Source organism: Chiloscyllium plagiosum, chromosome 1 (genome assembly GCF_004010195.1).
Source record: "Chiloscyllium plagiosum isolate BGI_BamShark_2017 chromosome 1, ASM401019v2, whole genome shotgun sequence".
In the NCBI taxonomy this organism is placed as follows: domain Eukaryota; kingdom Metazoa; phylum Chordata; class Chondrichthyes; order Orectolobiformes; family Hemiscylliidae; genus Chiloscyllium; species Chiloscyllium plagiosum.
The window spans coordinates 40492509-40515746 of NC_057710.1; the positions used below are offsets into that span (position 1 = coordinate 40492509).

General features: G+C 41.0%; 1 protein-coding gene across 3 annotated transcripts in view; it reads right to left on the reverse strand.

Moving 5' to 3' along the window:
• atp8b1 (ATPase phospholipid transporting 8B1) overlaps window positions 1-23238 on the reverse strand; it is a 142041-nt gene that overhangs the window by 85802 nt on the left and 33001 nt on the right. The window lies entirely within an intron of this gene.

Here is a 23238-nt window from a genome sequence, read left to right on the forward strand (position 1 = left end):
GCTAGGTGTTTTCAGTTTCCTTGTGTGCAGAATGGATTTTTTTGAAAGAAAACATTGAATTGTGAACAGTGACATTAAACATCAATCAGCAAAACCAAGTGGCGAATCCAACTGGTAAGACTGCCAGGCACAACTCAGAGCATAACATTTGGCTCATTTCCACAGTGCGCATCCTTAAACAGTTTCTTGGAGAACAGAATTTATATTCTGCAGTACACGAAATAAATTACTGCAGCATCTTCCTGAAATTACAGTTGTTGAGTTTAACATGAAGGAAAATTCCTCACTCCACCAGCAAGCAGTGGGTTCATACCTTTATGGTGCCATGTCCAACACAGCATATGATGGACCGGTTGTTTCCACCAGTGGGAATCAGTTTAGCTCAGTTGTCCGGATTGTTGGTTTACAGAGCAGTGCGATGCCAACAGCGTGGTTCAATTCCCATCACCAGTTTGAGATTACCATGAAGGACTCCCCCTCTCAACCTCTTCCTTCACCTTATGTCTGGTGGCCCTCAGGCTAAATCACCACCAAAGCGGCAGCTTCTCTCGAATGAAAGAGCAGCCGCTATGGTCTGATAAGACTATAGTGACACAATACAATTTCAACAGCGATTTTTCTAAAATCCTTTTTTTTGAAGAAGTTTTAAAAACCAATAAGTCAAGCCCAACACAAAGCACAAGCTTCAAGAATAATTTTTTTTTTGCACTTTGCAATCATGTTATCTCAATAATGTGACTCACTTAGAATTCTTTAACAAAATAATAATCAAAATTGAAAATCAACAGCTGCAAAATTTTCAGATATATCCTGAACCGTGGAATTTTGCAATAACAGCCACTCCCCTAAGTAAATGTTGCATCTTTATAAATCACCTTCACTAGACAATATCTAAACAAATAAAACCAAGAGGTTGGAAAAAGGAACAAAATGCTTTTGTATAGTTACTGGCAGGTTTATTTTCTCAGGGTGTAGCAGAGGGTGGGCCATTATTGAGATGGACAATGTATAAATGAAATGTTCTTAAAAAAAACTTGTTCCAAACAGGACTTTCATACAAAGGTTCAAATAGAGTATTCATCTGACAATTCCAAAATAAGTAAATGAAAAAGAAAAAAAAAAAAGAGTCCTGCCCAAATAAAATCTCAAAAGCACAAAGCCCAGAAAATGTTATGGCTCCAAAGATGTTGAAGGAACAGGACCTCATATTTCAGTTAGGGACTTGACAGCTATCCAGGCACACAGCAACATATTTTACTGTCAGTCTCGAGGCAGCAACGTTGTGATAAAGTGAATGCCTGGACTTGCTGGGAACAGAACCAGCTTACCATTTCTCCACAGGAGTGGTCTGTCAACTCTGTTTACGAGAGGGTAGATGCTGTAAAGGCAGGTAGGGAAGTGCCCTTAGCACAGTTACATGCGATTGACAATTTGTGATGGCTGAGGCATAGACCACACCCAGAGAGCAAAGCCCTCCAGAAGGTTGCTACAGGAGGCCCCTTCTCTGACAATGACTGTGATAATGAGCCTTAAACACGCGTCGTGCTCCAGGCTGCCAAAGGATTGCAGCAACACATTACAGCCACTTCGAATTTATGTGGATCAGCTTCCCACCTCGGTTCACTTGGCTGCTGATCCAGTCTCTAGCGCACCACTGGGATCACACTCCTGCAGCAAGGGAGCCATTCCAATGTGGCTTTCTACTACTTCACTAGCCATCCCCAGCTCTGTCCCCCTCACCTCAAATTGGGAAAAGATCAAGTTTCTTCGTTAAAAATTTCAGTTCAAAACTTGACCTTTCTTGGAGCGTAGCTACTGATCATTATCCTGTTTGTTTTCCTTTGTTTACGGGATGAGGAAGTCACTGGTTAGGCCAGGATTTATCGTCCATCCCTACTTGCCCAGAGAGTAGTTAAGAGTCACCACATTGTTGTGGGTCTGGAGTCACATTTAGGCTGGATAGCAGTTTCCTTCCCTAAAGGACATTAGTGAACTAGATGTTTTTTCTGACAATCAACAAGGGTTTCATGGACATCACTGGATTCTTCATTCCAGATATTTATTGAATTCACAATCCACCATCTGCCATGGTAAGAATCAAACCCAGGACCCCAGAATGTTATCTGGGGATCTGGATTAACAATCCAGTAATTATACTCCTGGGCCACTGCATCCCCATTTTATCTCCATTTACACCCACACTTATCTTATATTCCTTTGTTCGTCCAATTAAAATTAATTATGCAAGGCCAAAGAAGATTGTGATATCTAACCTCTCCTATCTTCAACCAGATTGCATAATCAGCCTCTCAGTTTTTTCATTACTCAGTACATGTTCAAAACCTACTAAATTCCTGAAGTTTTCATTGTTCTGATTGAAGATTATGGACCTTCAACATCAAGGGTTTTTCCTCTCCCTTTCGAAATTCCAATACTGTTTGACCCAAATCTTTACAGCATTTGCCCATTAGCTGAGACTGCATGTTCAGGTCTTTCTACTATAACACAGGGGATTGAGGTTAAGAGCCACGAGGTCATCCTGCAGCTCTGTAGAGTCCTGGTCAGACCACACTTGGCATATTGCGTTCAGTTCTAGTCACTTCATTATAGAAAGGATGTGGAAACTTTAGAAAGGGTGCAGTGGAGATTTACCAGGATGCTGCCTGGACTGGAGGGCATGTCTTAAGAAGAAAGGTTGAGTGAGCTAGGGCTTTTCTCAGTGGAGTGAAGAAAGATGAGTGGTGATTTGATTGAAGTGTACAGGATGTTGAGAGGCATAGATACAGTGGATAGCCAGAGACATTTTACCCAAGGTAGAAACGTCTATCATGAGGGGGCATCATTTTAAGGTGATTGGAGGAAGGTTTAGGAGAGATGTCAGAGATAGGTTCTTTACACAGATTGGTGGGTGTGTGTAGGAATGCATTGCCAGCAGTGGTAGAACAGTCAAATACATAAGGGACATTTAAGTGACTCTTGGCAAGGCACATGAAGATAGTACAATGAAGGATATGTATGTTAATCTGATCTTAAAGTAGGTTAAAAGGCTGGCACAGAGGGTCAAAAAGCCTGTACTGTGCTGAACTATTCTATGTTCTAACATGCGTTTCATTTAGCGAATTTGCTATGACACGATTGACAAATTTGGGACACTGTTTCTAAAACGTGAACTTTTCAAACATGTGCAGGCTGTAATGTGATTACATTGCCAACTCTTCAAGTGCTGTTTGTAAAAAGTGCGATTTTTCTATAATATGGGGTTGCATGAGACAAAACCATCACGTTTCAGAAGAACTACTTGTATTTTGCTTTTCATCAGCTTATGATCTGCCAATCTGCAGTAACTTCGAAGCTCTTCATGCAATGTGCTGTGAAATATCTCACTTCAAATGAAGTAACACACTTTGTCTGATCAAACTGCAGCACCGTCTTGGGTCTGGGAAATCAGTTCCTCCTGCATTCTGACAAGTGATCAGGGACACATGCTTTCAAAGTAAGTAAAACATCCAGGCACAGAGGCGCACAGAAAAGTTGGTACTAATCAGCAAACATTCCATGTCACCTTACACGGACGAAGGTTGATCTCCTATCTAGTGGATGTTAAGTGGGGCCATGAATTTACAGGTTATGGTCCAATATATATACACACTCACACGGTTGAATTATAGCCTGTCCACAGCACCTCAACGCCCACCTAAGTTACATGATCTATTCACAATTGATCATTGTGTTAATCAGAACAGTTTCTCCCAATCTACTCAGTCCAGTCACCTCAATTTGAAGTACCCCTCCATTACATCTCCATCAATTTTCTCTTCTCCAAGGGAAACAATCAAAAGCTGTCCAATCGATCAACATAATTGAAGTACTTACCTTAGAACCATCTTGGTGAACTTTCGTTGCATTTTTACAATCAGAATCCGCAGTGCCCAGAATTAGACACAAAATTCCAGTGGAGGCTCCGCAGGTTTACTACAACCTTCTCAGTTTTGTAATCTATGATCCCATTTAGAGGGGCCCTGGAATCTCTCATGATTTCTTTTTAAATTGCACGATCAACCAGTTTGTCCACTTTCAATAAATGACGAGTTGAATAGGTGGTCAATTGGAAGCCATTTTCTTTATTTACTCATTTGTGGGATGTTGGCCTTACCAGCTGGCCAGCATTTATTGTCCATCCCTAGTTGCTCTTGAGCATTTAATTTACGTGGCTTTGTCATTGGGAGGAAGTGAGGACTGCAGATGCTGGAGATAATCTTTGAAGAGGCTTTGACATTGGTACCCCTGGGATAGACAATGGACCACATACAGGTTGACACCAGCTTTAATTTACATTTCACATGCAGATTTAGCAAAGAGGTGCTCCTCCAATTCTGGCCCTCTCTGTCCCTTGTGTGCTGCTGCTTAAATCATAGCAAATGCAAGGGAGAACCAGCCTGTGACCAGAGGAACCATGGCAGCAAGTATGCAGACCAGCTCTGGAAACAAGAGGCCTTCAGTTTTCATTGCAGATCTCTGGCATCAGCAGAAGGGAAGGTTCTTGGCAAAGGACTGGTAGATCTGGTTGAGGGTCAGTTGCGTATCAGGTTGCCCATTGCAAATCAGGGCCAAGGAGACGTTCAGGGGCCTGGAGCAGCTTTGCTTTGCTGGTCAGGGACAGCAGACCAGATCACTGCCAAAGGTTGAGCAGATGGACAGGGTCTGCTTCAGGTTGCTATGGGAAGGGACGGAAGCTCCAGCCATACAGTTAAGGCACCAGCCTCAGCCCCACTGAGCCACTGGTTTGGCATCTCTCAGGGATTCCATAACTGGAAGTCAGACTGGTAGGCCACATTAAAGGTGGATTCAGAGTCCTATGGCAATCCCTTGGCAGAGAGCTAGGGTAGCATTGCATTTTCAACAACTTTCTGAAGTAGTTTTGCTGCTCATGGCTATTCATTCCCTGGTGAAATTTATTTTCTTTTTTAGACTCCTTATTTTCAAGTATGGAGACTACTTCGTGCACAAAGCCTCACACACTGTTTTCTTCAATGAGAAGGGAGCAGATTAAGATGAAGGATAGGAGTGCGGAGAGAGGGAAGGTGAGAGAAAAAGATGGAAAGAGCTCGAGAGAAAGATGGGGTAAAGCAGGCTGCAAGAGGAGGATACCCCAGACTGAAAGTCAACTCACTTCCGACTCCCACATTCATGTGAGTTCTGACTTCATTTGGTTCCAGTTGCCTCCTTTGTCGAGAGGAGGAGGAAGAGAGGTGACCTGACTGAGGTGCACAAGGTAATGAGAGGCATGGATAGAGTCAATAGCCAAAGACATTTCCCCAGGCAAGGGATTGACTGGCACGAGGGGTCGTAGTTTTAAGGTGTTAGGAGGAAGGTATAGAGGAGACGTCAGAGATAGGTTCTTTATATAGAGAGAGTTGTGAGCACATGGAATGCGTTGCCAGCAGTAGTGGTGGAAGCAGAGTCATTAGGGACAGTTAAGTGACTGCTGGACATGTACATGGATGACAGTGAATGAGGGGAGCATAGGTTAGGTTATTTTATTTTATTTTATATTAGGGTTAATCCTCAGCACAACATAGTGGGCCGAATACTATGCTGTATTTTCTAGGTTTTTTATGTTCTCTACGTTCCCTTGTCTGGTGGATTTGGATTCATGCTTTTTCAGTCTCTCTCTCTCCTCTTTAAACAGAAAGGCAAAAGTTGGCAAAGCTTTGATGTTTGACACTTGTTTTGCGTTTAAATTTACATTTCAATTGATTACTGGTTGAACTAATGATTTATTATTTTTGAATTTTTAATGCAATTCAAGTATATATTGTTTCCCCACCCCAAAAGTTTCATCCTGGAAGATGAATGAACCTGAAATGATCCCCCTGATGATGGTGCCACATTTAAGTACCACTGCTGTATCCTGCTGCACAGCGGAGTCTTTGGTATCAAGAGAATTAAGATATTTGGTCAAACAGTAGAGTTGAGGCAAAAGATTATTCATTATCTTAGCTAACCATTGAACAAATTTGAAGGCCATATTCCAACTCTATGGCTCAGAGCTTAGGACTCCCCCTCTGACTTAATGTTCTGGCTTCAAGTCCAACTCCAAGACTTCAGCACAAGAATGAATGCTGATTATTCACTGCAACACACAGAGTGCGATGCCACTATGGTACACTCTTTCCAGTAAGATATTGAAACCAAGACCCCCAGTTTGCCTTCTGAAGTGGACAAAGGAAGAATATTGAAAATTACAAGAAAAAGACAGGAAAATGAATTTTCTATTTGAATATGTGGGCAGCATGCGTGCTCAGTGGAAGCACTGCTGCCTCACCGCACCAGAGACCTCGGTTTGATTCCACCTTCAGGTAACTGTCAGGGTGGAGTTTGCACATTCTCCTGGTGTCTGCATGAGTTTCCTCTTGGTGCTCCAGTTTTCTCTCAGTCCAAAGCTTTGCAGGTTAGGTAGATTGGCCATGCTACATTGCACAGAAAGTGAGGACTGCAGATGCTGGAGATCAGAGCTGAAAATGTGTTGCTGGAAAAGCGCAGGTCAGGCAGCATCCAAGGAGCAGGAGAATTGACGTTTCGGGCATGAGCCCTTCTTCAGGAAGGGAATGGACAAAATTAGGTGGGTTGGCCATAGGAAATACAGGGTTACAGGGCTTGGGTCTGGGTGGGATGCTCTTCACAAGGTTGGTGTGGACTCAAATGGGCTGCTTCCATACTGTAGGGATTCTATGGTTCTCCAGTACCTGCTGACAAGATGGGCTGAATAGCCTCCTTTAGCACCATCAATTCCATGATTTGATATAAGATCTCAGAGCAGCATTTTGAAGAACAAAAGTGTTATCTACAATGTCCTGGGTAATATTATTTAACCTTCAAATCAACATGACAAAAGAAACAGATCTATTGCAGTTTGTGAGAAGTTGCATGTAAACCAGTTTCCTCATTTCCTTCATTACAGAAAGGCACCATTGCTCAAATGCACTCCATTGGACATAAGGCACTCTGGGAAACCCAAAAAGGTTGTGAAAAGCACAAAACACAAATGTTTTTGAAACATAATACTGCACGCACAATAGCTCTGATGTTTCCCCTTTTGTTAACAGACTAAATGATCGCATCTATTGCAACATGATCACACACTAAAGAATAAACATGACGCCAATACCAGATGACGATACATCATTTTTAAAACAAAAAAAAATATAGTCACTTCCTCCTATGCACAAGATAATTTCAGCTTGGGTATCTCCCAACGTGGTTATGCAACTCAGACAGAGGAGGAAGCCATGACAGATGATCAAATTCCAAACTTTCAATTCCTGTAGTAAGGGCAGAAAATGCAAATCTGGTGCAAGCCTCATGATTTTTACTGAGATGTTTTGGGTGACGCAGTTGAAAAGTGCTTCTGACTGTATTTACAGGAACTTTTTTGTTTTTAAAAAACAAAACATATAACATGTGATTAAAGGCATGACATGAGTATAACTTCCAAGGTGAACAGAACACAAACAGAATGGCAAAGAGAACATGTGGGTCGACTAAAGATGAAAGCTCAAGAAACAATCGTGCAGAATCAGGAAATGGCAGTTTTCTTTTAACAGCATTACTCCATCTGTGAGCTAATACCATCAATTTCCATAACAGACAAATAGAATCCCAGCTTTGACAAAGGGTCAATTAGACTCGAAACATCAGCTCTTTTCTCTCCTCACAGATGCTGCCAGACTTGCAGAGATTTTCCAGCATTTTCTCTTTTGGTGGGAAATAGAATCCCTTCCGCATACAAGTCGAAAATCGATGGAACATTGAATTTCATGAAGCAAAGAAAAAGGAAAATTAGGAAAACAAGGGGACTCAAGATTGGCTAGTATGCAAAACCTGACTATTTCCACACCAGGATATAAGCATAAATAAGCAAAGAAATTTAATCTGTTTATAACTTTGCCCATGTCTCTTGGGCAGTGACTTCAGATTTCAGAAGTGCAGCTGTTGTTATCAATTAAAGAAGGGAGGGATGAACCTATCAGTGAGCATTAATTGTGGACAAGTTGTTAAAATCAGAGACAGATATGTTTACTCTTGCCCAACTGCTGAATATTTCAAGACAGCAGGCGTTCCTCAAAGATTGAGACCGTTAAGATGTGACCAACAGACTGGTGAATCACTAGCATCGTGTACAGGAGACTATGTTGTGTATATGAACTTCAAGAAGAAATCTGAGCATGAGGAGCAAATGTCCAAGTGTACAGCATTGTGACAGAATTTGGTAATAGGAAATAGCCAAGGTCCCCTATTGGCTAGATGAGATTGCTCAAGTTGTGCTGGGGCTGGAACCTCAGTTACATTTCAAAGGCAGATGACACCATTTCAGGAAACTCAAGCAACAGAATCTCAGTAAAACTGTCGAAGAGGACAAGGTGATCAATTTTCAATTTACTGACCAAGAGAAATGCAAATCTGGCAGCCAAGAGAAAATCATGAGAAATACCTTGTAAACTTGGGAATTTCTGTAGTCCTCAGTGAGGTTATAAACTAAACATCATAGACATTAAATATTGATCATATTATAAGACGTGAATAACTGTCCAAAATAAAGAAATATTAAAAACACTGACTTAGTCAGTCAGTCAGTCATGCTTACTGTGTTAGAATTGGTTCTAGCTTCCTAAATCAGAAGCTTGCAACCTGCAGTTTTAAAGCCATGTGCAAGGACTCGTGCGGCTCTGAACATTGATCGACTGAACCCATTTTAAATGGATTTACAACACTTCTTAACACACTTGAGAAAATTTCAAACCCTCCTGTGGAGGGTTCCCACCAGAGGTGGTCAACATGGTTTTTCTCTTTATTCCCGGAGAAAGTGAGGGCTGCAGATGCTGGAGATCAGAGCTGAAAATGTGTTGCTGGAAAAGCGCAGCAGGTCAGGCAGCATCCAAGGAGCAGGAGAATCGACGTTTCCTGAAGAAGGGCTTCTGCCCGAAACGTCGATTCTCCTGTTCCTTGGATGCTGCCTGACCTGCTGTGCTTTTCCAGCAACACATTTTCAGCTTTCTTCTCTTTATTCCCCCCAACACTGTTGATGATCTTCTTCTCCCATTTTGACCGCATATGAGACAGATCTAATTTTAAGATAATTCCCAAAATTCCTGGAGAGCTGTCAGAGCTCCTTACGTGCCCCATATCTTCTCCTAGTCATTTCTGAGACCTAGGAAAGACTTCAACTCCATTGTGTTCTTTGGAGTTGGAGTCTTTGTGGACTTCACCTTCTCTTTGATAAGGTATAGTTCGTCCTCATCAACTCTACCTGAGATACATTATCTTGTTTACATGGAACACAGATTTTTCCCTTTTTAGCTGGGTGACCTCCTTCAAACTCTTCATAAGTTCCTTTGCAGTAGCTCCAAAGATTAAAAAAGCTTTAGCAGGTATAATTAAGGAAAACTCTAAGACATTCTACACTTACATGAAGAATAAGAGGATGGTAGGGCTGATCAACGGTAGTGGAGGGAACTTGCACCTGGATTGGGAGGAGGTAGGGGAGGTCCTTAATCAATACATTGCTTCAGTATTCACGATTGAGAAGGGCCTTGACATTTCTGAGGACAGCATGAAACAAACTGATATGCTAGAACAGGTGGATGTTAGGAAGGAGGACGTGCTGAAAAATTTAAAAAAACCAAAAAGATAGATAAATCCCTGCCTTTGGCCCTCTAAGTTGTGCCGGATGGGATATACCCTAGGTTACTACAGGAAGCAACGGAAGAGATTGCTGCACCCTTGGTGATGATCTTTGCATCCTCACTGTCTACTGGGGTAGTGCCACATGATTTAAGAGCAGCAAATGTTCTTCCCTTGTTCAAGAAAGAGAATAGGGATAATCCTGGGAATTACAAACCAGTCAGTCTTAAGTGGGCAAATTATTGGAGAGGATTCTGAGAGAGAAGATTTATGATAACTTGGAAAAAAATAGTTTGATTAGAGATAGTCAACATGGCTCTGAGGGGGGCAGGTCATGCTTCACAAGCCTTATTGAATTTTTTGAGGATGTGACAAAACACATTGAAGAAGATAGAGCATATACTGTGGTGTACATGGATTTTAGCAAGGTGTTTGATAAGGTTCCCCATGGTAGGCTCATTCAAAAAAGGTAAGGAGGTATGGGATACAGGGAAATCTGGCTGTCTGGTTACAGAATTAGCTGGCCCATAGAAGACAGAGGGTGGTAGTAGATGGAAAGTATTCAGCCTGGAGCTTGGTGACCAGTGACGTTTCACCGCGATCGGTTCTGGGACCTCTGCTTTTTATACATTATGGATAAGAAAGTGAAACAGTGGGTTAGCAAGTTTGCCGACGACACAAAGGTTGGTGGAATTGTGGATAGTGTAGAGGGATGTTGTAGGTTGCAACGAGACATTGACAAGATGTAGAACTGGGCTGAGAAGTGGCAGATGGAGTTCAACCTTGAAAAGTACGAAGTGATTTACTTTGTAAGGTTAATTTTAATACAGAATACATGGTTAAAGACAGGATTTACGACAATGTGGAGGTATAGAGGGATCTTGGGATCCATATCCATAGATCCCTCCAAGTTGCCACCCAAGTTGATAGGGTTGTTAAGAAGGCATGGGGTGCATTGGCTTTCATTAGCTGGGGAATTAAGTTTAAGAATGACAAGGTTATGCTGTAGCTCTATAGAGTCCTTGCGAGACCACACTTGAAATATTGTGTTCAGTTCTGGTCACCACATTATAGGAAGGATGTGGAAGCTTTAGAATGGGTACAGAGGAGATTGACCAGGATGCTGCCTGGACTGGAGCGCATGTCTTATGAAGAAAGTTTGAGGAAGCTAGGGCTTTTCTCAGTGGAGCAAAAAAGGAGAGGTGACTTGATAGAGGTGTACAAGATGATGAGAGGCACAGATAGAGTGGATAGCCAGAGACTTTTTCCCAGGGTGGAAATATCTATCATGGGGGGGCTTAATTTTAAGGTAATTGGAGGAAGGTTCTTTACTCAGAGTGTGGCAGGTGCATGGAATATATTGCCAGCATTGGTAGTGGAGTCAGATACATTAGGGACATTTAAGAAACTCTTGGATAGGCACATGGATGATAGAACAAACTAATCTACATTTTACTTTGAATAGGATAAAAGATCGGCACAACATAGAGGGCCGAAGGTCCTGTACTGTCCAATATTTTAAAACAGAGATAAATGGCCACTCTGGGCACCCCTTGGTGGATGTTCTCCATTATCTTTTGAAAGATGGCACAAGCCAAAAACAACCAGCAACAACCAACTGACTGTGCTCATACACTCCTTTCAGTATGTATTTATTGGTATACTTTCTGGATAACCCCTTAAGCTCCAGTTGGAAGTAGATGTGGTTCATATTCAATTTAGAAAATGTGACCCCTCCAGCCAACTCTTCATACAAGTCTTTGATGCGTGGCAACTATCAGACTCCAATCACTCTTCCTTGGCAACCAGCGGGAACAATGTATTGTCCACTAGGGACTTGGCTCAGCAGTATGGGTTTGCCCAGGGCTGGAGATGGTACTGCTAACTAACACCTGAGTCTTATTTTGCACATTTTCATGGGAAAGGGCCAGTTCTATGGCTTTCTCGAGATCCAGATTTGGTTCAGTCAGTAGCTTCCTTTGGTTCATAATGTTATTAATTCCACAAACTCCACAATCTCTTATTATTTCCTGAAGCATTAACACATACTTGCCAGTATCTGCAGTCTTGTCAAGAATTCCACTTTCTCAGGATGTCTATTTGCCATGTTAAATCCCATAGATTCCTGGTCCCAGAGTTAGCAACACTATCACTGTGCCACAAGAGCCAATGAGTCTGCTTTTTTTCCCCTCTATACCCTGAAGTGCAAACACGCACAATTCATCAAGTTTCCTACCACCAAAAATCACCATGAATTTTTTCCTTTGCATCTTAATAAAAACTACTAACCACCACCAGTTAAAAACATGCATGTAGCTAATTCAATATTTATATGGAAAGCCAATTATGTACAACGTAAATCATCAAAACGTATTGGGGTGGGGGGGGGGGGGGTAAAGATTGGGTTGGCTTAATCCTCTTTTTACTCTAAAAGCCCTCCTGGGTCTGCTTTTTTTTTTAAATTAACCTGCTCAACAATGTTATAATACATCTCTGGAGCAGGTGTAACTTGAACCTTGGGCCTCTTGGCTTAGAAGGTAGGGATACCATTGCATCACAACAGCCTTCCTGGGTCTACTTGACTTTTTAACTCCACCCACACCCCCACCAACTGGACTGGCCATTTCCTGTTACCCATGGAACTCATAACCAAAAGAGAGTAATTTGTAATTTCTATGGTAACACAAAGGCCGTAGAAAAGACTGACAGGATCCTGGGTACAGGGGAAACAGCCAAGCTTAACCCTCTTTTTCAAGCTTTAATTTTAGAACCCTTCTTTGTGAGCAGAGAAAAGCAGCTGACATTGAATGTCAATGTGGGTGGGGCATTGTTTGCTCAACAATGGTAACAAAATTTCCATTTGCTTTGGTTGGGATGACTGTAGTATTTTAGTGAGGCCCAATGATTGAACTCATTTTATCTCCTAAAACAATGTCAGAAAAATCATAGAATCACAGAAATGCTACAATGCAGGAGGAGGCCAGTTGGCCCATCATACCTGCCGCAGCCATTAAATGAGCATCATAACCTAATGCCCATCTCCTGCCCATACCCTTACATCATATCTATCCAAACCCTCTTCAATATCTTAATTGGACCCGTTTCCACCATATTTTCAGGGAAAGCAGTCTATACTCCAAATATTTGCTGAGTGAAAAAGGTTTTCCCCACTTCATCCCTGCTTCTTTTGCAGATCATTTTAAAAACTTGCTCTCATCCTTGCTTCTTTAATGCTTGGGAACAGTTTCTTTCCATCTACCACATCCAGCCCACTCTTGATTTTGAAAATGAGATCTCCTTCAAAATTCAATTGTTTAGCAAGCAACTAAAGCAGCAAAAACTTCAATCTTGGGAGATAATAATGGGCGGAGAGAGGACGTTCATTCCTAACAAAAAAAAAACACAAAACGTTGAAGAAAACTCAGTAGTTCTGGGTACATCTGTGGTGAGTAAAACAGAGATAAACGCTGAAGTCTGAACAGTTCACCAGTATAATACCTGAAAGTCTTGCCCAGAACAAAAGAGACGAGAGTGTGGTGCTGGAAAAGCAGAGGTCAGTCAGCATCCATGGTGCAAGAGAATCAATGTTTTAGGCAAAAGCCCTTCATCAGGGATGAGGCTTGTGGGACAAGGGTGAACCATTGACAATAATTGTCATTCGACTCATTTTTAGGATTTGAAACCTTGTCCCCATAACAAGTCAATCGGCTGATAAGTTGTGTAGAGCAACAGCAGATGGAATTTAATTCCAATAAATGTGAAGTGTTCCATTTGGGAGGTCTAATAAGGGAAGGATACATACTATGTAAGGTAGGTCCCCAGGGAGTACTGAGGAACAAGGAGATCTTAATATACAAGTCCACAGACCCCTGAAGGTGTCAACATAGATTGACGTGGTGGTGAAGGAGCCACAATGGATGCTTACTTTCTTTAGCTGGAGGTGTAGAACATAGGTTAGAGACAAAAAATATCTGCATCTGTTGGAACCCAAAATAGACTGGCAGGAGGCTGGAAGAACACAGCAAGCCAGGCAGGATCAGGAGGTGGAGAAGTCAACTTTGCAGGTGTAACCCTTCTTCAGGACTGGGGGTAGGTGTAGGGAGAGCTGCAGATAAAGCGCATGGTGGAGGCAGGGTGGTGAAGTGGGGATGGGTGAAGACAGGTAGAGGATACGACCAGGTTGGTCAATTTGATGAATGGATCCAGTCAGCCCCTGACTTCCCAGTCACTGCCCATTTTAAATTCTTTTACCCACTCCCTTTCAGACATGACCATCCTTGGCCTCCGCCATTGCCACAACAAACCAAACCACAAATTGGAAGAACAATACCTCATCTTCCATCTGGGCAGCCTACAGCCCGGAGGACTCAACACAGAGTTCTCCTTCCCCAGCCCATCTTGCTCCCTTCCATTATTCCCTCTCTCTAATCGGATTCATTCTTTTCATTCACCAACCTAGTTGTACGCTCTACCTGTCTTCACCTACCTCCACTTCACCATATGGCCCCTGCCATTTCTCCCCAGCTCCCCCTACACCTGTGCCCAGTTCTGAAGGAGGGTTACACTTCTCCACCTCCTGATGATGCCTGGTTTGCTGTGTACTTCCAGCCTCCGGCCTGCTGACTAGTGTAGAGTATAGGAGCAAGGAAGTCTTAACCAACTTTATAAAAGTTGTATTAAGTCACAGATGGAATATTGTGTGCACATTATTGTAAAGACATAATTGCACTGGAGGTTCTACCCTACCAGTAATTATGATTTCATGCATATAAGGGATGGAAGCATTATAAAATTTGACCCTGGCCCACTGCCAAATGATACTGCTGAGTAGTTTCAAGCAACGCAAGGTTCTTGAAGTAATCATGTGGTTTGTCTTTAATGCCCAGCTCCATTATCATTCAAAATCTATATAACAATAAAATTAGTTAAAAATTAATCTATCCTTCATCTGTTTCTACTCTGGGATTTACTTCTTAAACACTAGTGGCCCGCCCACCTTTTCCTCACACAAGAAACACCCTCAATCCTTTCTGACCACATTTCTGTGACCCTCCTAATACTACCTTGCTGCAATACTGTCAGATTTAATCATTGGGATAATTTTCAATGTTAAAACGTGTCAAGACAAAGGCATTGGTACGACCGAACTGCTGTTTCCAACGTTTGCAGCAAGCAAAATGTTTTTACCCTGATAAGAGAACAGAAAATCTTTTTGTCGACCACTTGCTGAATTTGTATTTTATTTTTATAGGCACTATAGTTGGAAACTTCATTGCACACAGTCCCTTTCCTGAAAGCAACCCATTTTCAAGTGGCATCTTCTGATAGGGATTATTTTCCGACCTCACTGGGAATATATTTAGACCACATGGAATGCAGCAATTCAATGACACCATGCCACCACCTTCAAGACAATAAATCTAGGCATAACCAGAGCTGGGGTACTAAGCTTATTGTTCACATATATCTTGTATATTTAATGATGGAGCAAAACCCATGACCAACTTCTGTTCTTGTATATTGCTTTGTTGTAACGCAGAAGGATGTGACTTTTAAAATAATTTTTTTTTGTCAAATTTTGCCTTTCATTCCATGTGATACTTTTTTTAAACTAAATTACAGAATATGCATGTCTCAATTGCCACTCTTTTCAGAATTTAAGCGGTTCATTTGTTTTTCCACTTGGGTCTCATGCTAATGGCAGAATTATGCAGATTTGACATGAATGCATTGTGTTCAGAATTATCCAAAAATAAAAATCTCCATTCACTTTGCTTCTTTTGAAACTGTTGCACGTCTCGGAAGAGTTTCGAATCACCTTTCAATTGTGGATTCCTGGAATTTTAAATTTCTACCTCATTTCTGACTTAGCTTTCTTTTACTGTATTCAGGTTTGCAATTCTAGCACAATTTGTCAGTTACTTGGCCCACATTGTCAAATGCAGACAAAAATCAGTGCTCTCTGCTCATTTCTTTTCTCCCCATAGACAAGCACAAGGCACAAGGCGGGAAGAATATAGCCAGCCAGGCAGCCTCAGGAGGAGGTGGAGAAGTCAATGTTTTGGGTGTAATCCTTCTTCAGGACTGGGGATGGGTATTAGGGAGCTGCAGCTCCCCTTACAGCCACCGCCAGTCCTGAAGGGTTACACCTGAAACATTGACTTCGCCACCTCCTGAGGCTGCCTGGCTGGCGGTGTTCTTCCAGCCTCCTGCTTGTTTACCTACGATTCCAACATCTGCAGTGTTTGGTCGATAATCAAGTTACTTTTCCCACCAGTTACTAGCAATATGACAGCTGCTGAATCGAAAGGTGCAAAAAAATGTCTTTTTCTTTCATGATGTGGAGATATCATTGGCAAGGCCAACAGCCATTACCAATCCTTAACTGCCTTCAAAACATATGGTGGTGATGTGTTCTTAAAATTACTACAATACATGCCTTGTGGTTACACCCACAGTGCTGACAGGAAGGGAGCTCCAGGTTTCTGACCAAGCAGCATGAAGGAATGCCAATACAATTCCAAGTTTGGGGCTTGGAATTGAACCTTTAGCTAATTAATTCCCAAGCATTATACTTCTGTGCAGTAGAGGATATGGACTTGGAAAGTGCTGTCGTTCTTTGATCTATTTTTCCAAGACATCCTGACTGACCTTTTAAAAAAAAATAAAATCAGAAACTGCTGGAGAAATGCAGCAAGTCTGACAGCATCTGAGCAGAGAGAAACAGGAGTCCAATGGTAATCATCGTAAAAATAACACATATGTTGCTTGAATTGCTCCAGCACTTCCTTTGTATTTCAGGTTTCCATCATTCACTGTACTCTGCTCTTCTTTTAAAGCATGTGTCCAGCTTCATAAACTCTTCACTTGGACGCTGCAAGAATGTTGAACCAGCTGGTGATTAATAGCAATGAAGCATTTAAAGATGGAAGCTGGAGTGCTCCATGAAAGAGAAAGGAACAAGAAATTATATGGATGCCCAACTTCATTGAATTGGGGAAAAGTATGTATGACGCACAAGTGTTGGTGTCAATCAGTTTGGTAAAGTAGTCCTGCAAGTGATCGGTTTAATGCTGCCTCTTGTACGGAGGATCTGGACAAAGATATCATTTGCATTTACCATTGGCAATTTTGCATATTCACTTTTAACAAGCTTATGATTTTTCAAGAGGCACTCTATCCAATTCATTTCATCTGATTGCACTCTTCATGCCATTGCGCCATTAGTTAATTTCAACTCACAAACAAAATTCTTATTCAACCTCAGTTTTAGCACTCTTCATACTAGATTCTCAATCAGTAGACTAAAACCTGCAGCAGTTGAGAATGAGTCATGTATCTCAACTTAAGCACAGAGTCTTGTATCATTATACTTCTTTGAAAGACAAGATTTACACATACCCTTATGGCTTGGCAAGTTTATCCACAAATTCAAAAAAAGGTCTTCAGTTTTTATTTTCAATCTTTGTTGAGTGAGCTCCCATGATGGATGGCAAGATTGTTAATTTCTTCGAAAAACCGTTTGAGCATTTCTCTCACTGACTCCATCTTGTGTTCCTGTTAAGTTTGACGCTCTTCAAATTGAAGCACATCATCAGGGATTACACATTATTGTGTACTTATTGAGTGTAACATAGTCAAAGATCCTACCTTTTGTACTATTATAAGAGGAGCAGGGAGTTATCCCTAGTGTAACTAAAATTCTTGGACCTTCCACAATTAACAGATGGTGTTTTTTTAATTAAATCTGTTACTAAAAGGGAACTGTAAAGGTTGCAGAGATATTTTATAAATAATGACTATTAAGCTCAAATCATTATATGTTTATTGGAGGTGCTGAAATATAAATCAACCCAACCAGATTGGTCGTGAGCAAGATATAACTATTTAACACTATGTTGAAAACAAGAACTCAAATATGCTAAACTATTTCTGACTAAATTAAAAACTGAGTCACACACGATTGGCTGACATCACATCGCATAAAAGTGAGAAACACAAAAAGAACAATACTTCCTATGGAGAGGCACAAGTTTGCTGAGAGCTTAGCCTCACAATATTACTGATATGTCATCCCCTTCTTTCCTTCTTAAAAAATCATTTTATATCATATTATTAGGTATGATGTTTGAGAACTTGAAAAAAATTGCCCTCAGTTCTCCTGTGGTCAGATCTTAACATGTGAAAAACATTGCATAAACGTGTTTTTTTTAAAAAAAGTTTAACTCTTAAATTAATTGACACATTCAAATTTAACTGCACCATCAGAATGCCTGAGGGAAATGCATATTCATGTATAAATCATTGATTAGTAAATTACAAGGAATAATTTATTCAAGTTAGTGTACTCAGGATTAGCCATGTTACACACTGAAACAAACACTTGTACAGAGAGCGTGTTTAGACTTGGATAAACAACCAACGGATAAAGCAGAGTTTAGAAAGGTACGTCATTTATCTAACACTTGAAGAGAACAGCAAAAATTATTAAAGGATACAGTAGGGAAAGAGAACAAAAAAGGAGATTGTGGCAACATGAAAGAAACAGTCCCATTTCCCACATAATACTGTGACCCCAATTTAAACTGAGTGAAGTGTTTTAATACCAGAGGTTGAATAAGATGCCAAAAGAAACTGAAATCTATCGTCTCTTTCCCAATCCAGAAGGTTAATGGCCAGGGAAGGGATAGAAATATGGGCGTTATGGACTGAAATACAGCGATCTCTGAGGTAAAGTCAAGGGCAATGGGATAATTTGCAGAAAGTGAACTTAAACAATATGCTGTGACTTGGACATGAGGGGGAAGATGCAACTCAATTATTCAATACAGACGTTGTGAAGTGCAGAGGATGTGGAGTGGTTTGTTGGGAAGTAAAGGACATATGTGCAAAGTGAATGCAGAAAAAGATAATGGAAGAGAAGGGACAATGACCGAATCAGATGACCACAGAAGGAATCGTAAGGGTGGGCAGTGATCCAAGTGTCACTTTGGGAAGGAAGATATCCTTTAGCAATGACACGGACTGGATTGTAAAGTGTTCAGAAACACTTATCAGGTGTTCAGGACATTGGTAAGGCTTCTTCTGGAGTACTGTGTGCAGTTCTGGTCACCCTGTTATAGAAAGGATATTATTAAACTGGAGAGGCTTCAGGTAAGATTTACCAAGTGGTGCTGGGAACAGAAGGTTTGAGTTATTAAAATAGGCTGGGACCTTTTTCACTGGAGCATAGGAGGTTGAGGGCTAACCTTGTTGAGGTTTATAAAATCATGAGGGACATAAATAAGGTGAATAGCAAGGGTCTTTTCCTTAGAGTAAGGGTGTTCAAAATTAGGAGGCTTAATTTTTAAGGTGAGAGAAGATAGATTAAAAAAAAAAGGACAGGAAGGGCACGTTTTGTACACAGAGTGGTTCATACATGGAATGAACTGCAAGGAGGTGGGTGCAGGTGCAGTTACAACATTGAAAAGACATTTGGATAAGTAAACGTGCAGAAAAAGGTTTGGAGGAATATGGTCCAAATGCAGGCAAGTGGGATTGGTTTAGTTTGGGAATATGGTTGGCGTGAACTAGTTGGACTGAAGGGTCTGTTTCCTTGCTGTATGACTGTGATTCTATAATTTAAAATGCCACAAGCAAAGAAAGCAACAAATAAATCTCATTATATTGACCATACACACAAAGTCAACAGCTTTGACATCAAGTTCATCCCACTTAGTTTCCACAATGATCAGACAGACTGTAGATGTGTCTGAATAAGCGGTGTGCTGAATACAATTTTGATGCTGCAAAGGTCATGTCATTATGATACAGCACCTGAAGGTAAATGTTAAATTAAGACCCTGAAAGAAGATTTTAATTACACATAATGGTTAATTTAAAATAATCTCCTTGTTCTTGCAGCTGACTCAAGGGGACAAAGCAGCAAGAGCAAGAATGTCCCAGAAGCGCTTCAACAGCTCCTTCTCAAAGGAGCTCCTCTCACTGAGCTTCAGTGGCTTCAAGTCATTCAGTGTAAATGGTAACTTGGTTCATGTGTAACATTTCAGGTTAGAGGGTCATGTTTACAACCTCCACTCTACAAAACAAAATATGGCCTAACCTGTAGTGCAATACCAAGGGGAATTTGTGGAGGTATTATGATCATTTATCTGTTGAACTGGATAATAAAGATCCAAGACACTTCTTGATTCAAGAGCAGAGAGTTCTTATGATTAATAATACTTCCCTACAAATTAGGAGCAACAAAAAAAAAATGTTATGAATTTTACTTTTTCTTCACAGGATTTTATGCTCGTACCGGTAGCATTCGGAACTTGTGAAATGATTCTCTGCCTGTGAAACACAAATGTTTTGGCACTGTGAAAGATACTAGACAAATGCAGGTTTTTGCTTCATTAAAGTATTTGATAAAGGAAGGATGTTTTCTGGGGAATGTCCAAGGAATGACTCAATACTGACTAGACATAATCTGCTATCAAAGCTAATGTGATCGCGTTAATTAGTTTCAGATTGAAAACATCCCTTGTGGTTTAGATAAAATAAAAAGCAAATTACTGTGGATGCTGGAGATCGGAAATAAAAACAGCACTGCAGAAACTCAACAAATCTGGCAGCATCTGTGGAGAGAGCAATAGAGATATGCTTCATGTCCAATATGAATCTTCTTCAGAACTGAAAGGGTCTGGGAAATGATGGTTTTTACAAATGTTAAACAAAGGGATAAACAGTGAGTGGAACAAATGGTGAGAGTGCAGAGCACATAAGACAAAGGAAGCACTATTGGTCATAAAAGAATATTTGAATAGATGCTGTTAGGAGGTGTAAACAGTTGTAAATCAGCCAGCCTTTTTCTCTCATGCTAACATTTAAACCCTAGGCTGTTGCAGTGTTCCCGCAAAGCCCAACACAAGCTGGAGGAACAGCATTGAATATTCTGCTTATGTACTTTATAAACAGTAGCCCACACGGTCAACAGCATAAAACCCATCATTCTCTAGAAGAGTCACACTGGACTTGAAACACGAACTCTTATTTCTCTCTCAGGCACTGCGAGACTTAGAGTCCTCCAGCCTTTCTGTTTATGATTTGGAGTTTGCAGGACACCTGAAAATTGTAGTCTTTTATTTTTTATCCTTAATTTTTCACTCTTGCAGCTGTATATAGTTCAAAAGGCATTACTAGCCCTTCAGCAGCTCAGAGATAGATCGTCAAAGGGCTGTTCAACAGTGGGGCAGGCTGCAAGAGGACAAGCTGCTCATTAAAGCAGAGTCCAAAATGGCCCCTGAAACATGCACTTTCCAACAGCAAGTAATATTTGACTAAATTTCTTTTGACCAGGATGTGGGCAAGTTGCTTTATTTGCAGGCTGGGAAATGTAAAGATAATAAATCTATAATAAAATCTTCCACAAACATTTTATTATCACAATGTTGAAATGATTCACATATAGAAAATCAGTTACATGCACGGACTTTTGAAAAAGAATTTTTATTTTTAAAATGTATCTGTAGTGCAAGTTGAAGATCACTGCCATAAGATGGAGAAGGTAAAATTTTTCTCCAACAAGCAATTTCTGTGACCAAACTGGTTTAATTTTTCTCCTCACACTTCTTTGTTCCTGGAAGAAGTTGCAATAAGTTGTCTTGAAAAGTGGAGAAAATGAGTCTGCACAGAGCATTGAAGACTTCTATAAAATAGATAGTTTCACAATATTTTCTCTGCTGGAAGAAAAATGCAATCAAGAGGAAGCTAAGCAAGCAGAAGTGTCAAATTGCCCACCTCTACGTTACAAATATTGAGGGGAAAATTTGATTGGCTTGCTAGCTTATTACAGTAGAGACATTTCATTTGATTTATGGAACTTGGAACAATGGTACATTGTAATGTGTTTTTTTCCTTCCTTTTCAGTGAGCAACCCATACTCAGGAAAGTGAAGGATGAATGTCCAGGGGAAAAGCAGAAAAACAGACGTACTACAAATAGCTTTAGGCAACATTATGAACATGAATATTACACAGAAATTGCACAATTAGTTTTTCCCAGCAACATTCACTCAAACCATTCTCAATGCTATATTCCTGAAGAAGAGCTTTTGCCCGAAACATTGATTTTCCTGCTTCTTGGATGCTGCCTGACCTGCTGTGCTTTTCCAGCACCACTCTAATCTAGACTCTGGCTTCCAGTATCTGCAGTCCTTGTTTTTACCTAAATGCTATAACAGCTGGTTCTTTCTTCCATGTTGAATCATTTCACTAAGTAAATCTGACCAAATATTTACCTGCAATCAAATTACACTTCATTATTGGCTAGCTCCTGGACTGTGTTTTCCTATTAAGTCAGCCAACTTAACTAGTGATTGAGTTATCACTTTCAAAAAGGTCTCTAGGAGGGTTTCTTAAGGTCAATCTGGTCTCTGAAGAAAGAAATGACCAGAAGTCGAGGGAAAGCCATGAGAAAGAGAAATTGAAATCAAGCTTCCTCAACAACACTATTTTTGTGTTGAAGCAGAAAGAACAACATTTTCTGGTAAAGAAAATAAATTATTCCTTTGCACCATGTCACTGGCCTCCCTTTTGCCCAATTTTGACCCTGGTGAAAGGCAACTTTTTTTTTGCCCCTAAAGGATGTTGGAACAAGTTGCTGCAATCAGTGAAAAGATTAGAGTTACAGATGTATAGCGCGGAAACGGATCCTTCGGTCCAACTCGTCCATGCTGACGAGATATCCTAACCTAATCTAATCTCATCCCATTTGCCAGCACATGGCCAATATCCCGCCCAGCCCTTCCTATTCATATACCCATCCAGATGCTTTTTAAATGTTGTCATTGTACCAGCCTCCACCACTTCCTCTGGCAGCTCATTCCATACATACACCGCTCTCTGTATGAAAACATTGCTTCTTAGGTCCCTTTTAAATTTTTCTGCTCTCACCCTTAACCTAGGCCCTCTATTTCTGGATTCACCCATCTTGTTTATTTACCATATATATTTTTATAAACCTCAATGTGTTTGCACATTCTCCCAGTGTCTGCATGGGTTTCCTCCGGGTGCTCCGGTTTCCTCCCACAATCCAAAAATGTGCAGGTTAGGTAAATTGGCCATGCTAAATTGCCCGTAGTGTTAGGTGAAGGGGTAAATGTAGGGGAATGGGTCTGGGTGAGTTGTGCTTCGGCGGGTCGGTGTGGACTTGTTGGGCCAAAGGGCCTGTTTCCACACTAAGTAAAGTAAGGAATCTAAAAGGTCACTCCGCAGCCTAAGACACTCTGGGGAAAACAGCCCCAGCCAATTCAGCCTCTCCTTAAAGTTCAAATCTTCCAACCCTGGCAACATCCTTGTAAATCTTTTCTGAACCCTTTCACAACATCTTTCCAATAGGAAGGAGACCAGAATTGCACGCAATATTCCAAAAGTGGCCTGACCAATGTCCTGTACAGCCGCAACATGACCTCCCAACTCCTGTAGTCAATACTCTGACCAATAAAGGAAAGCATACCAAACGCCTTCTTCACTATCCTATCTACCTGCGACTCCACTTTCAAGGAGCTATGAACCT